Genomic DNA, 16,443 nt, shown 5'->3' on the forward strand with positions numbered 1-16,443 from the left:
TAGAGAAACGCGAGCTAACGTGGTGTATTGATACCGGAGCCCAGGTATCTGTGATGCCGGAAACCGTGTACAGAGAGGTGTATGGGAAACTCTCGCCGTCAGACAAAAAGCTGATAGGCGCAGGGGATACACCTATAGAAACTGTTGGACAAACAATCATGAACCTACAGCTCGGGGAAGCATGCATCAAAGAATGTGTCTACGTAGTGAGAGGTGCAACAAAACTGCTTCTAGGGATCCCAGCTATCCGCTAGGGTTAATACACGAAATCCCAAATACCTGCAGTGTCAGGGCTGTCGATTGCAGCGCCAACCAGCAAAATGAAGAACCATTCATCAACAAGGAAACCATAGTTCGCAAGAATCCACACCTCTTCAATGGTCTAGGTACTAAGCGGAGAGTACACGATCCGTCTTAAGGAAGGAGCAAAGCCATTTTGTTTGACAACCCCTCGACGAGTACCGCTCCCACTGCAAAAGAAAGTGGAACAAGAGATAAACCGGATGGTGGATCTCGGCGTGATAGAACCAGTAGACGAGCCCACGGACTGGTGCGCACCGATAGTAGTGGTACCAAAGTCAAATGGAACCGTGCGAATATGCGTCGACCTCACAAAGCTCAACAAAGAAGTCAGAAGAGAAGTGTACCAAATGCCTAAAGTGGAAGAGACTCTCGGAAACATAGCCAAAGGATCGATCTACTCCAAACTGGACGCTAACTCAGGCTTCCACCAAGTTTCCTTAAGCGAGGGAAGCGCTAAGCTTACTACCTTTATCACTCCTTTTGGGCGGTATATGTTTCGCCGTCTGCCATACGGAATCTCCTCTGCACCGCAATACTTTCAGAAGAAAATGGACCAGGAGCTGGCTGGACTAGAAGGCACACTATGTCATATGGACGACATCCTGGTCGTTGGAAAAGACCAAGCGGAGCACGATAGGAGACTGGCTGCCGTCCTTCACCGCATCACGGAAATCGGCATGACACTGAACCCAGACAAGTGTAAGTTCTCAGTGAAGAAGATTGAGTACATTTGGACAGGTGATCGATAACGAGGGGATCAAGAAAAATATCGCCAAGGTGAAAGCTATCGTCGACATGGATGTACCTAGGGACATCCTTAGTCTGAGACGATTTCTCGGGATGGTGAACCAACTAATGAAGTTCTGTCCCAATCTAGCAGAGAGGACGCAACCACTTCGCGACCTGCTTAAGAAGAATAGCGCATGGGTTTGGGGCAAGGCGCAAGATGATGCCTTCGATGACCTGAAAGAAGAAATGGCTTCAGAGAGAGTGCTTGCACTGTATAGCCCCGAGAAAGAGACTGTAGTCTCCGCGGATGCAAGCAGCTTTGGATTGGGGGCAGTACTCATGCAGAAGCAGCCATCCGGAGAAATGCGTCCTGTTGCATATGCAAGCAGATCAATGACAAACACCGAGTACAGATACGCACAGATAGAAAGAGGCATTAGCAACCACGTGGGCCCAAGAGCACTGGTCCGGTTGGTAGGCATGAAGTTCACTGTCGAAACAGACCACAAGCCCCTTGTACCCCTGTTTACTTCCAAGATGATCGATGAGCTGCCGGTACGCATACAGCGTTTCAGAATGAGGCTGATGAGGTACGATTTTGATACTCGGCACGTTCCAGGCAAGGAACTTTATACCGCAGATGCACTATCTAGGTACCCACTAAACGAAAAGAGGTCTGAGACGTCGTGCCAGTCTGACCACATGTACGCTGAAGCAGACTGTGATGTGAATACCATACTGCTACACCTGCCAGCATCCGACAAGAGACTAGAGGAAATACGGTCAGAGCTGAAGAGAGACGACGCATTGAAAGTCGTGATGCATTACGTACAGAATGGGTGGCCAGAAACCAAACAGAAGCTCTATGGGCCGGTGAAGAAATACTGGGGTGAAAGAGGAAGCTTATCCCCCCACGAAGGCCTATTGATGAGGGGACGAAGACTTGTAATTCCGTCGAGTCTCAGGCCAGATATTTTATCTTACATCCTACATGATGGTCACCAAGGCATATCCAAGACACGGGACAATGCAGCATCGTCCGTTTGGTGGCCCGGAATCTCCAAACAAATTGAAGAGATGGTTCGCAATTGTGCCACCTGCGAAAAATATCGGAAGGAACATATAGAACCGATGAAGGGAACAGATTTCCCAGAGCGACCGTAGTCCAAACTCGGAGCAGACTTCTTCCAACATGAAGGCCGACACTACCTGCACATAATCGACTACTATTCGCGCGATATCGAATTATACTTGGTGAGCAAGAATTTAACAGCCTGTGATACAGTAAACAAGATGAAGAATGCCTTTAGTCGACATGGAATCCCAGATATCTTAGTTACCGACAACGGACCACAGTTCGCCTCTGCAGAGTTCAACAAGTTTGCGGCAACATGGGGATTCGAACACATAACTTCATCACCTCGGTACGCCCAGTCAAATGGCGAATCGGAACGAGCCGTCGTAACAATAAAGAACTTTCTGAAGAAGTGCGATGACGAGTACCTCGCTCTTCTAAGCTACAGAAACACACCGCTTCACAACGGATATTCTCCCTCACAGCTAAGTATGGGTCGCAAACTTAAAACGAGAGTACCGTGCCACCCTGACGAGTTGAAACCTCAACTCCCAGACAATGATGTAGTGAGAAAGAAAGAAAGAGAGTACAGAAGACAAATGCGGGAAGACTATGACCGCAGACACAGAGTTGCAGAGGGGGAGGAGTTAGCAGAAGGTGATCGAGTATGGATACCAGACCTAAAGACGGAGGGGACGATAATCAGGCCACACGAAACCCCACGATCGGTTGTAATACAAACACCAAAGGGATTGCGGAGACGAAACCGTCGACAGGTAAGAAGAACCTTTCCAAACCCTCAGCCAACATACGCTGCTACACAGTACAGGGCCCCTATACTTCCCGAGAGATACACGACTCCGGAAGCAATACAAAGCCAGTCGAGCCCTCTCCCGGTACAACAACCATCAGTCTCGGAGAAAGAGACCTTCAATGAAATGTCTGGACCCACACAAGGAGATGGGAATCGAGTACCACAGCCGTGCCCTATGCCAGAGCAGCCAACCCTGAGGCGATCGGAGAGAGTGCGTCGCAGACCTTGCAGATACATTGAAGAATACTGATTGACAATAACTGCTGTTAGTTACCATTAGAACAATGTTAGAATATTTACTTGTATAGGTCAATTTAGAAGTAGACCATAAGTTACACGTTTGTATGTTAGGTTACTGTTAAAAGGGGAGATGTAGTATTGGGCTACCTGTATTAGCAGAGGGACTAAGGGGACTGGGGCGGAGTTAGAGAGCGGCCTCCTAGAGCGATCGGACTACGATTGTATGGTAGCACCTTAGAGTATCTTAGACACAATAAACGTCTTACTACATACATGACCTTCAGTGTTAAAGTCCAAATAAGGAAATGAATTCCATGTAGCAAATTCTGGTCTGTATTTTCTTGACCTGTCCTCCACTTTGATAAAAGCTGCTGAGTTTAGCTTCATTGTAGATAATTTTTATTTTATTTTACACGTCTTCTTTGGCAAGAAGGGATTTGCTTTCATTAATGCTAATATTTCTCTTCACATAATGATTTTGATTTCCATTTCTTTGAATTTTTTATGAGGGATGATGAGCCTCTTACCTTTAAAGCTTTTTTGCAGCATTAAGCTACTGCGATTTGCAATGCTTTTTTGATTTTGAAATGGTTGAGAATTTGATTCCAAACTTACTCCGTCAGTTACAACAATATCCACATTTTTGCTAAGAAATGGTGAAACATATCTTGATTTTCCTATGTGTCTCAACCATTTGTCAATGTTCTTTTTAATTTCAGTATTGCAAATATCCAAGAAGATATTTTTGTCATTGAAATGTGCTAACATCAAGCGAGAGAACATCTGAAATAAAAATAAACATCTTCCTTTAACTTAAATGAAGTACAGTTAATGCGTTAATGCGGACTGCCATCAAGACCTGTTCCAAAAGACGTCAAAAACACTTAAAACTGATATCACACAGTAAACGGCAATAGTCAAACTGCAATAAAACTCAAGTCTAGCTTTTTTGGTATACATTGATGAAACTGTTCTGATTGCTGGCCAATTCCAAACTTAGTACTGTAACCATACATGTAGTTTTGTCCCTTTCCACATTGTTTTTGCATGCTTATTCCTGTCTCTGTAATCCAGTTAGAAATTGTTTCAGAGAACTTGTGATTACAGTACCTATGTACAGCAAAAGCTTAATACGGGTGTCCGTAGTGCGGGGTTCCACTAGTGAAAGATCCCTAGTCAGTCACTCCTTTGTTATTTTTTTTTTTCAATACTGGCATTGCATTAGACGACTGATTATACTGGTTTTAGACTGATTATTTCGAAATAATTCCAACAAAGTTTCATACTTCATTCAAAAAATTTAATTGTACCATATCTTTGGGTTTATCCAAACTATCACAATTGTTATCAGCTTGATCAACCCAACTTTGTGGCAAACTCCTGGGCTTTTCATCTTCACTGTCAGCATTTGAGGTATTGGCATCAATACTATCATCCAATAATGAGTAGACTAAAAATGGTATACTGTGAGTCGTATATAAAAAAAGGAAATATATAGACTTAGGCACTGCCTAAAAGCGGAGCCAGCATTGAAAGAATGTTTTTTAAATGAGTTTTAAAAAAAGCAATTTTTACTGCCATGTAATTATGAATTGTATTGGCCCCTTCAAATGGATCAAGCAAGCACTCATTCAATGATATTAAATATGCAGTATGAAAGTACTAAACCTTGGTGTAAAAAAGGCTGTCAAAGTTCAAGGTGCCTTAGTTGATGAGAATGTTTTTCAAGTGTCTAAAGGTAAATTGCTATTTGTTCCACTATGCGTATTCTTTTTAACAATATTTGACCTTGTGAAGAATATATCAAGGATGTAACAGCATTCCAAAGATTTAGACGCCATACTGTAGTTTCCATGTACTACAACTGATTATTCGGAAGAACGCGTTGAAATTAATACATATTAGTACACCCACCCTTTGGCCAGTTGTTTTTAGAAACCCTGGATCCACCCAACTAGCCACTCAAAAATGAATGCAATGGACTTATGTGAATCTACTTAAAAAATATATATCACAAAAATACAATAATAGCTTGACTGAGCACTTTCCAAACATTTTCCCCTTTCCCTATTACCTTTAGGTTTGATATAAAAACTGTTTTCTTTACAGATTTATTATTGAAAAAGCATTAGTTTGTTATTATCTTTTTAGGATTTATTAAGAAGTACCTTGCCCTAATAAAAACCCTTTTATAGAAGTTCCATTAATGTACACTTGCATCAAAGCTACATTCTGACCGGCTTTGCCATTGCAAAGAAACAAATAGTGGTGAAACAGCATTCCAAAGATAGAATGATATAGTTACATGTGCCACTTACTAGTGATAATCTATCACCATTAAATTAAAATCCACAAATATATACCTCAATCATGCATAACATATTGGTGAACCAACCCCTTAGCATGGTGGCCTGCAGTTTTTTTAATTTTTTTTTACAGAAACCCTGCAGCTGGATCCACACATTCTAATGCTACAACAAAATTAAATGCAATGAAATGGAGGAGAACAAATTGACTTGGAAGCAAGTTAAAAGAAAAAATCTTTATATTACTGATTAGTGCTAAATGAAAATGTCTAGTTTCAAACCTAACCTACTTTAATTGTTTCAGGGTGCAAAGGGGAAACAGCGAATAATTATCAATTGCATATAAAAATAGTCAGAGAGATAAAAAAAAAACTGGGACTATATTTTTGATAAAAACTTAAACAGTAATGCAACATTTTGATTGAGCACTCTCATAACATTTCCCCTTTTCTCATTATCTTCAGGTTGATAAAAAATGTTTTACAGATTTACAGTATCATTGTCACAAAGCATCTTGCATTAAAAACCCTATTTCACTTATACCTGCTGTATCAAAGTAAGTATCCCGGCTACATTTGCCTATTCTTATTCCTTCCAGCCTTTAGCATCAGTCATGACCCTCAGGTAGTCCTTGGTTGGTTTTAACTAAATAAAAGTGAAAACAATTAACTTGGGTATTTGTTGTTCTTTCAAGTTAACCCATTGACTCCTGGCTTTTTTGGAGCTGCATTTACAAAAAACAGACTGAAAACAGATACCTCCCCCCCTATTCTGAGTTTTATACAGCCCGTCAAAGTCAAACACAGCTGTACCTAGTCAGTGGTATCCAAGCTTTCCAACAGTGCTTTGCGGTCCCCACTTTTAATCCCTCGTCGTTGTGCTCAAGCCAGCACAAGTTGATGGTTGCTTGTATTTTTCATCAAAAATACAGCTATGAGCATATTAGGAGAGTGTCTCAGGACATCATGAAGTCTTTTGGGGGATAATTGAGTGCTTTGCTTATGGATATTTGAAGCAAAGGTGGATTCCTGATGATTTTTTCTTGTTTGGCTTTGCTTGGATGAGAAAATAATTTTCTAATGAATCACCACAGCTCTCCTAAATGCTGTCTTTTCTGAAACCAAATTGATTCCAAAATTGTTTACACTGCTATTCTGGGTCTGTATAACCTGGAATTGATTTGTTTGGCTTCGGGGTGAAAAGACTTATATAAAACCATCTGACTTTGGGGAGAGGAGTGTTGACTGGCCCTCCCCTCCTGAATTTTCCACTGGATCTCCCAGAATGCTTTGCAATACGTAAAGATATTTTCGTGGTTGTACAATCCTTCAAGGAATGGAGGCATTGTGTTTTAAGGCCAAGGAAATGTACCTGGAGGATCAGAATAAAGGTATCTATTTGTGTCTTGAGCTGTGTTTGCTGATCTCTCTCCCTTGTGTGGTATTTTGAGCGTTTTATTGAGAGGGGTGATTCTGCTTTTCTCTCCTTGTTCGATTTGAGATTTGTCAAAGAACCTGTGCTATTATTTGGCTTAAGAGTAGATGCCAACACCTTGGTTGGATGAATATCTGCAAGACCATTTATCCCTTAGACTGATGCCTGAGTATCTTCATCTTGTTGTGTTTATTTTGAAGTTATGAATTTTTTGGGTTGTGGTACTTCCCAAAGCCGGTACATGCCGGTTGAGGGGTCAATGTGTTAATATTTTCATCATCCAATTATATAACCTTACTAATTTTCTATAACTATTTGAATTAAAAAATAAATAAACACATTAGATAGTATTCAAGATGCAGACAATATAAGCTTGAGCAAAAAATATATAGGTTGTATTTTTGGATTTTATTTTCGATGAACAAATTTTCTTGTAACTGTAAAGTATTTATGATAATGTTGAAAAAAGTTGCTGTATCTTCAAAAAGACTAAATACAAAGGATATAAAGACAAGAAAGGTCTTCTTCAAAAATATATGACAGGATGATATTTGTCAGCCTTGATTAAACATCTCAACGCTGTCAATAAAGTAAAGAGAGAACGAAGAATATCAAAGGATGTTGTTATGCTCAAATTGTCTGTTAGACCACGAATTCTCAGTTTTAATGCTCGGTTACTGTTAGCTGAGTTGCATTATACCAAGATAAATAAATGTACATAAATAAGACTAAAACAGTATATTATAATAATTTATACAGCTCTATTTCAAAACTAAGGTCTTAAATGAAAGTAATGAACTGGCACTAGCGGTGTGTGCCGGAAGGCTTTTCCAATCTGGAATAGTGTATGGGGGAAAATGAAAACTTGTAAACATCTGTACTCTAAAAACAAATGTATAAATCGAACAAGCTAAGTGTCATTGATACAGTAGCTAGACTACTACGTATTTTTGTCGTTAAATTCTTACTTACAGTGAGGAATATACGCCTGAATTTATAGAACTTGTAAGTAAGTATTTACGAAGTTAACATTTTCATGGCGATTGTCAGTTGAATAAAAGCCATCCAAGTGCCAAAATTATAAGCCAATCTGAATTTAAGTAGATGGTATTTTAGCCAATCGAAACAAGGATAGATGACATTGATTTGTCGTCCTGACGTCATACTAAAGCTGGTACGGTGTTTTTGTTTGAGCGATTGGTTTTGGGAAAAAAAGCGAACAAACGAGCATTCTAAAAGCACAACAATAAATGAAAAGAAATGCATATTTTCAATACAAACCATCGTCAAAAACTCACCTTGGCAGTGAGTTTTTTTGGTCACTTTATGTTTGTCGCCTAGAGGTTGTGTTCGCTTTTTGTTGTAAACCGTGATCTTTCTGCTAGCAAGGAATTCGTCAACACAAGTGAATGCTTTTTATAGCTGAAAACAGACATCAATCCAAGGCCTTTTCCTCTCAGGATCTCCTTGCATAGATATAGACGTGAAAAAATATAGAATGGTTGTGTAGAGCCTCTTCTCTTCGCCCTCTTTTTAGCTGCTGCTGCTGCCACGGGATTTTATATCAGCTTGTACTTCAGACAAAACGTTTCCTCAAAAACTTCAGCCCATTTGAATCCGCTTATTTTCTCATTAAATACTATTTTCAAGCTGCCTTTCTTCTGTGAACATACAAACTTTGCAGTACAAAGCGAGGCGGTAAAAACACACAACAGCGTAAGATCGAGTGGGGCCTGGGAGTTGCACGATTGACTGGATGGATTGTGACACCACAGGGTAACCGCGCGATGACCACAAAACCAAGTCGCATAGCTATACCATATTTCTATACCTATGGAGCTCAGCGCGCGGGCTCCGCTATGAATTAAGGGTACCTGTTTGTATGTATTTACATTGAAGGATCTGACTTGCATAATGCACTGATTATGTTTATTGTTTCCAAAATTCCAAACATGAGAAACAGCCCGATTCATGAGAAAATTCAGTTTGATGTGCAAACCAATGGAAATCTGCAACATTCAGCCAATCTGATTCACTTTTAGAGTTGTTTGTTTTGCCTGTTACCAACAAAAATGGCGTTGAAGCAGTGCATTGTGGGAACAGTGGGTCAGGCCTTTATACATTTTTATTTGGCAAATGCATCTTATACAAACTCAAGGATATTATATTTGAAATGTGTATACAGTAATGCCCAATGTATCCCTATATATTAAGGGGTCACCTTCATTAAGCTGACATGGTCACCATTCTGATAGTCCCAAAAGCATCCAAAAGTATTTTATTTTTGCTAATTTTCAGGAGCTCTTTCCAGTGATTGTGACAGTGTTTTGCCATTTCGCTCCTATCAAATGGCAGAATTAACTGCCAACTACAGTGGAACCTCTATTAAGCTACCTCGGGACCTTAAGAAGTGGCAGTTTAATAGAGGTTGGCCGCTTAATAGAGGTACCAAATAATATACTTGATTAGAAAATATGATATTTTTGGGATTTCAAAAGTGGCCATTAAATAGAGGTTGGCCGCTTAATAGGTGGACGCTTAATAGAGGTTCTACTGCAGTCTATTTCTTTCAAACAATCTTTACAGAAAAAGTATGTATATGTAAATTGGAATAAATTATTTATCGTGGATGAAAGATACTTATGCAATATTTTCTATTGTCTTATTGCATATTGAGTAGTAAAGTAGTTTTTTATTTATATGTACTAAATAACTCTTAGTGTAAAGAGACAAATATTGACAAGTGAACTTCTTACCTTCAGAAAATTCGTGATTGCTTATGTCACTGGCATTAGAGCTAAAAGGAAAAACTCTTGCAAACAACCAAATAGCTAATTTTAGATACTCGCTGTACAGTACTAGTATTTTTTTCGAGGGGGAACACTTCATCACATTATGGGCTACTTTATTTAATCATTATTCCTCAAGCCCGAATAGGCTAGGAGCCAATAGCCCATGAGGCCAAAGGCTCAGGCAAGAGGGAGAATCGTTTTATAGTAAAATCAGACTACAACAGTAGTTGGTCGAAATTTAGTCAGTCTTTATGGTTGCAATTCCACTACGGTAAGTTACTTGTAGGCTACATGAACAAATCGTTCGATTGATTTTGATTGGACTCAGTAATCAAACATAATCGAACAATAAAATTTATGTTTTGAATGACTCAAAACTTTGCATTTTTGACTTGCCTACTGTAACTCGAACTCCCGCTAATTCAAACTGATTTTGACTATTCAAAAAGATGTGCTTAGTTATAAACTGAAAAAAAAATGCGCTCACCTGACAATACTTCGTCGTCTTCTTGAGCTTCACTTCTTTGAATCACAGTCGTATCTACTGTAGTTGGCTGGATGATCGCATCAAGGCTACTGACTCTGCTGCTTTCTTTGTCATCGTCAAGCAATATGGGTGGATTTAAGAAGTCGTCAAACGAATCTATGCTGCTTTCTGTTTCATCAAGGAGTCTCACGTGTTGTTGTTTTTGGGGGTGTCGTCTCGATCTCTGACTCGCTAGATTCATCCAATAATCTGGCAACCACTGGAGAGTAAGACAGTTCTTCTAACTCGCTACTTCGAGATTCATCCAATAATCTGGCAACAACTAGGGAGTATAGTTGTTTATTTTCGGGACTTGTGAATGAAAGATTATGCAGTCATCTGAGGGAGTCGAGAAATCGTCATTCGTTGCCTTTTGAAGGGCGACGAACTTGTTTCTTTATGCAAGCCAATCGATCTGCTTTTTATCGGTGTACTGGTAAAAAGTGCTGGTCCTGGACTATCGTTGTCCATGGTATTGAAAACGACGATATAAAGAGCATAAGAGTGAAGACTTGGAAAAATATGGAGCTGTTTTAGGGCCCGGTCGCACTAGCAAGATGTTCAGGACATCTCTGTTTGGATAAGCTCAAAAACTGACAGATGATGAAATGACTGAGTCTTATCGCGCAAAGAACGTCACTCACATAAAAAAAAAACGTAAATGGTCTCAAATAGAAACCTTCGCTTCGCCTTCAAAGCTAAAGGTGAATCCCTACCAAAATCCCTTTTTTCCAACAATCTGGCGGCGTGAGGAACGGTCAATTCTAAGCCAAACATGTACGTCTTCGCCTTCAGTGCATAATAGACAACTACATTTGAAATTAACTGAGTAACAGTGACAGCTATGCATCCGACTAACGCAGCCCGATGTATAGGTACATTCAAACGAAAAGCAGCAGATTTTTCTATTCATGACTTAATGTGCAGACGTGCAGCATGCAGAGAGTATTTGCTCTTCGAATCTCCCGCGCGCGAAGGAAAAGCAGATGAATGACATACGATGTTATTTTTAGGGCTCGTGATCCACGGATGTTGCAACCAGTGCGACCTTAATTTAAGAATGTCTGATAGTGCGTAGATGTCACGGGACAAACTTGTCCACCTAAATGTCCCTGACATCTCCTGAACATCTTGCTAGTGCGACCGGGCCCTTAGAGACTGAATGTGTGACTGTTGAGTTGAGTGCGTTGATTGAGCACGTGATGTCAATCAAATTTTTGTCTGTTGTCCAATCACACGACACGTCAGAGGAAGCTATGACGTCAAAAGTCCAGATTCCAGAAGGCGGCAGCAGCAAAAATGTGCAACATCTAGCAAACAAATCTTTGGTGTCGGGCCCCTTGCTTTGAGAATAAGTCAATTAAATGGCCGTTTCAGCATTACCTGCGTGTCTAAACTGAATGCTAAAAGTGCCGGTATCAAGTTTGCCGAATTCTTCCTAATCGGTAAGTTCTTTTAACTGAGGCTATTTCAAATATCCAATCACTGTTTAATCTCTGTTTTATAAGTTAAGTAGTCGTACGATTTCACCGTCGTTTTTGCTTTGGCCTTGGTTTAATTAATTTTTAAGTTAAACTTCAGTTTTCTCAGCAAAATATGGACCATCTAACTTTTGTCTTTTGACCTCGTATTATACGCAAGAGTTGTAAGAGTTCGGACAAATTTAAAAGCTTAAGCTACATGATCCCATGCTATGTCCTGGACCGCGCTATTACACTAGCTTAACTGCTAAAAACTATGCTGGAAGCTAATTTCCTGTTACAAAATATAACAAAAGGATGCTTTGACACTCCCGGATTAACCTATGTTGTGTATTTTTTAAGTATAAGCGACCTGAAGCGTAATTGCAATAAGTACCGCTAGGCAGGGCAGCTTGACCGAGACAGTATAAAGCCACAGGCCTCATCCTGGGTCTTTGCATTGTTATCACAAACTTTATCCCTTAGTGTAATTCCTTAATATCTCGATTTTTACAAAAATGGGAAGAAGTAACGAGGAGAAGTTGTGGTATATCAAAATCGAATCTGACAGGGTTTCTTACACAAAGGCGGAAAACGCATACAACAGTTTTCAAATGTAATAGGTGCAAAAAAGTCTTCTGCAACAGTTAGAGGTAGAGGAGGCAAAGAAGTAACGAGAGATGTAGTGGAGGTGAGCCGTTCTAACACTTAAAAGTGTCTCATCAGACCAGAGCTGCACTATTTTTTTTTTCAGTACGACATCCCGTTATGAATATGAAATAGAATGAATATAGGAACATGTGGAGAGGGTCCAAGTTTTGCCTATGGATTTCAACAGAACCCAAAGTATACCAAAGTGCCCAATGCTGATCTTCAGTATTTTATTAAGTAGACTTTTATGATTGATAGCATATTGAAAATATATTGGTAGAAATTTTTTGCCCAGCTGGTCTTAATCAGTGTATTTTTCTTCCAGCTTGAATTTGCCCATAATGCTACCAAGCCTACCAGATCTGTTATGCTGTATCCAGAATTCTTTAAGCAATTTGATTGTGATGGTGACTTAAGGAAAATAACATGTACAAGTGCTGAGGGTTTAGCTAAAGCAGTACCACACAGACAGCGCCAAACCACAACACTACACAAGCAGTGCGAAAAAGACAAACACCACCCCTTTTTGCAACAAGTGATGCAAAAAGATCCAAAAAAGATGACAAAGATGGCTGTATATTAGACCTACGGCAGCGATGTGATGAGCATCTCATTGACAGTAAGTAAATTGCTTAACTCAGTTAACACCAAGCAAGGTGCTTTACAATTGACTTTTGTAAATGGTTATTATGTGAATTTGAGTTCCTCTTTGGAATAAATTGCATGAGTCAGTATACAGATTTTCAAAATATTAAAATAGAGGCTCATATGCAATTTGAACTTTTTGGAAATGCACAAGTTCAATTAAAAAGCGATTTGGAAATACATAAACAAGCAAAAAAATACACCAAGATCGTCTGACAAGTTCAATGTATTCCAAATTGGAGCAAGAAAAGCTGTATGAATTTTTTTGGGGGAAACAGGCATTTTTGTTGGAGTGCACAAGAACAAACACCCTTAAAGAACATCTGTCCATGACAATGTACTGTATTGATTCCAGTGAGGTTATAAAATATTTATAATCTATAAACCCCTAATACAATTTTAGTGCATCGGGCCTTTTGATGACGTGACAAGAGGTATCGTTTAAGATAGATGTCTCTAATTAATTGGCCATTTTTTTTCTAAATCGCCTATTTTTTTACACAATGATGGTCAGGCCAAGTTGGCTTTATTCATGCAAAGATATCGATTATGAACACAATGGCTGATTTTAGCACTCTACCTCTTGACATGTCATCCACATGATACCTTTGCATAAACAGGGCTCGAAATGGCGGCCGATACAGACATAAATCTAGACAAATCTAGGCAGATTTGTTCGTTTTACGCCTAACTTTATTCACTTAAGTGTAGAACTATGCCCAGTTTTAATCATCTCAGGGGTGTTTTCCAAATATTTTTTCCTAATTTTACTGGAATTACACCCAAAATTCTGAAACTAGACGTAAAATTATGCCATGTATTTTTTCTTAGCTTAGAGCCATGATAAATCTTTGATCCTTCATATCTCGCGAACCAAAACAGGTATCGACAGAGACAGAATTTTCGGTATTAGTGATGTTGAAGGACAACCCTTAGTCCACTTTTTCTCCTCTTAGAAGTGATATCCACTTTAATAACTATTGGACGGATAACAATATCAATTTGAAATACATGTAATCTATCTATGTTCTGGTTAAAAACCCTCTTAATTTCCAAGCAATTTCTGTGTAAGCCAAACCACTATTTTTTGGCCACATGAAGGTCCCCAGTTTCACTGTATCTGTCAATTAAACATTAATTGTAAGTGAGAAAATATCCCAATCTAATTTCTTACAAATTTGTTATAACTTGCAGATATCATTAAGATGGTAGCTAAAGTTAACTTCACTAAGTTGACTTCCTTCAGCATATCATTAATCACAAAAATAGACGATGTAAAATATCTGAGATGAGGGTGCCACATCTTCAAAATCAGGGAACTTTTATATCAAATCTAAAGGTCAGTAGAAATTAGTTAAGTAATGCCCTTGGCCAAATATCCTCTTAATATATTTGACCAAGTTTTGTTCAATGACCAAAGTTGGACGGTTTTTGTATAATTCCTGAATTGGGGTATGAATTGGTGGATCAGTCCTCTAAAATATTCCACTGTAATCTTCAATCATTTATACAATATAGTATTAATTTGTCTTAACACTCACAACAATATCAAATGAATAAAATCAGATTGATGTGTATTTTCTGGTGCTGTTGCAACAAATGCTGTCTCGAAATCAATCCAAAAAATGGAAAGTTAAATAAGTTATTCCAGTCTTACAGCTCCCCATTTAATAATTAATCCGATTGATACTTGAAATTGGATTATTCCTTTACTCATTTTTTTGTTTTCATTTCAGCCTCCCTGAATACCTATGTACTGGGGCACTGGTCAGTGGCACGTCAGGAAGGCCCGAGTTTGGCAGCAGTGGAATAGTGGCAGACCAAGACAATGGTATTGCCACTCTAGCGAGAAAGTGTTGTGGTGAAGGTGATTCTGTTCTCTTATTTCTACCTTCAGCCATTGCAATGACCACCATCTTGCAAGAGGGACGAAACTGTATCATTGTTTCTATAGAAAATGAAAAAGAGCTACTACGTAGCAGAGTTTTAGCTGATTTAGAAAATTTAGAAGACGATGTAGAAGACAATGTAGATAAAGAAGGAGGCAGTACTAATTAATATAATCTTTAAATTTGAGAAACTAAAGGGTGAACAGATTCTTATCTTTCTTTCTATTCTTATATTCAAATATTTTGGATATTCCGAGCGAAAATGGGGCTACCTATGACTAATAATCTAATGCAACCATTCTTGTATTTATTGATAATTTATTTTTATATATAATAAGTAGCAAGACACAAAGGGCCAGAAATTCCGTGCTCGTGGCTTCTCGTGGGCCAGAAATTCCGTGCTCGTGGCTTCTCGTGGGCCAGAAATTCAGTGCCCACGATCACAGAATTTCTGGCCCACTAGTTATGCCACGAGCACGGAGATTTTGGCCCACTAGTCATGCCACGAGCACGGAATTTCTGGCCCACTAGTCATGCCATGAGCACGGAATTTCTGGCCCACTAGTCATGCCATGAGCACGGAATTTCTGGCCCACTAGTCATGCCATGAGCACGGAATTTCTGGCCCACTATTTATCCAACGAGTACGGAATTTCTGGCCCACGAACAGCCATGAGCACGGAATTTCTGGCCCACTAGTTATGCCACGAGCACGTAATTTGTGGCCCACGAGAAGCCACGAGCACGGAATTTCTGGCCCACTAGTCATGCCACGGGCACAGAATTTCTGGCCAACTAGTCATGCCATGGACACGGAATTTCTGGCCCACTATTTATCCAACGAGTACGGAATTTCTGGCCCACGAACAGCCATGAGCACGGAATTTCTGGCCCACTAGTTATGCCACGAGCGCGGAATTTCTGGCCCACGAAAAGCAACGAGCACGGAATTTCTGGCCCACGAACAGCCATGAGCACGGAATTTCTGGCCCACTAGTCATGCCATGAGCACGGAATTTCTGGCCCACTATGTATCCAACGAGTACGGAATTTCTGGCCCACGAACAGCCATGAGCACGGAATTTCTGGCCCACTAGTTATGCCACGAGCACGGAATTTCTGGCCCACTAGTCATGCAATGAGCACGGAATTTCTGGCCCACTAGTCATGCCATGAGCAAGGAACTTCTGGCATACGAACAGCCATGAGCACGGAATTTCTGGCCCACTAGTCATGCCACGAGCACGGAATTTCTAGCCCACTAGTCATGCCATGAGCACGGAATTTCTAGCCCACTAGTCATGCCATGAGCACGGAATTTCTGGCCCACTAGTCATGCCATGAGCACGGAATTTCTGGCGCAATAGTCATGCCATGAGCACGGAATTTCTAGCCCACTAGTCATGCCATGAGCACGGAATTTCTGGCGCAATAGTCATGCCATGAGCACGGAATTTCTGGCCATTAGTCATGCAACGAGCACGGAATTTCTGGCCCACTAGTCATGCCATGAGCACGGAATTTCTTTTCCATTAGTCATGCAACGAGCACGGAATTTCTGGCCCACTAGTCATGCCAT

At 40.0% G+C, this 16,443-nt stretch overlaps 2 protein-coding genes and 1 long non-coding RNA gene across 12 annotated transcripts in view; all 3 read right to left on the minus strand.

Annotated features, from left to right (window-relative positions):
* The window catches only part of LOC5502675 (receptor-type tyrosine-protein phosphatase F), a 155,702-nt gene that overhangs the window by 57,972 nt on the left and 81,287 nt on the right, over window positions 1-16,443 (minus strand). The gene's annotated exons all lie outside the window — the stretch shown is intronic.
* Window positions 1-16,443, minus strand: part of LOC116610202 — a 48,308-nt gene that overhangs the window by 9,830 nt on the left and 22,035 nt on the right. The window lies entirely within an intron of this gene.
* On the minus strand, window positions 5,259-12,254 carry LOC125560968. Its single transcript, XR_007306980.1, has 2 exons — window positions 8,200-12,254; window positions 5,259-6,112 (listed from the first exon to the last, which is right to left on the minus strand). It is a non-coding gene; the product is annotated as an uncharacterized LOC125560968 (long non-coding RNA).

Source organism: Nematostella vectensis, chromosome 1 (genome assembly GCF_932526225.1).
Source record: "Nematostella vectensis chromosome 1, jaNemVect1.1, whole genome shotgun sequence".
NCBI classification, from domain to species: domain Eukaryota; kingdom Metazoa; phylum Cnidaria; class Anthozoa; order Actiniaria; family Edwardsiidae; genus Nematostella; species Nematostella vectensis.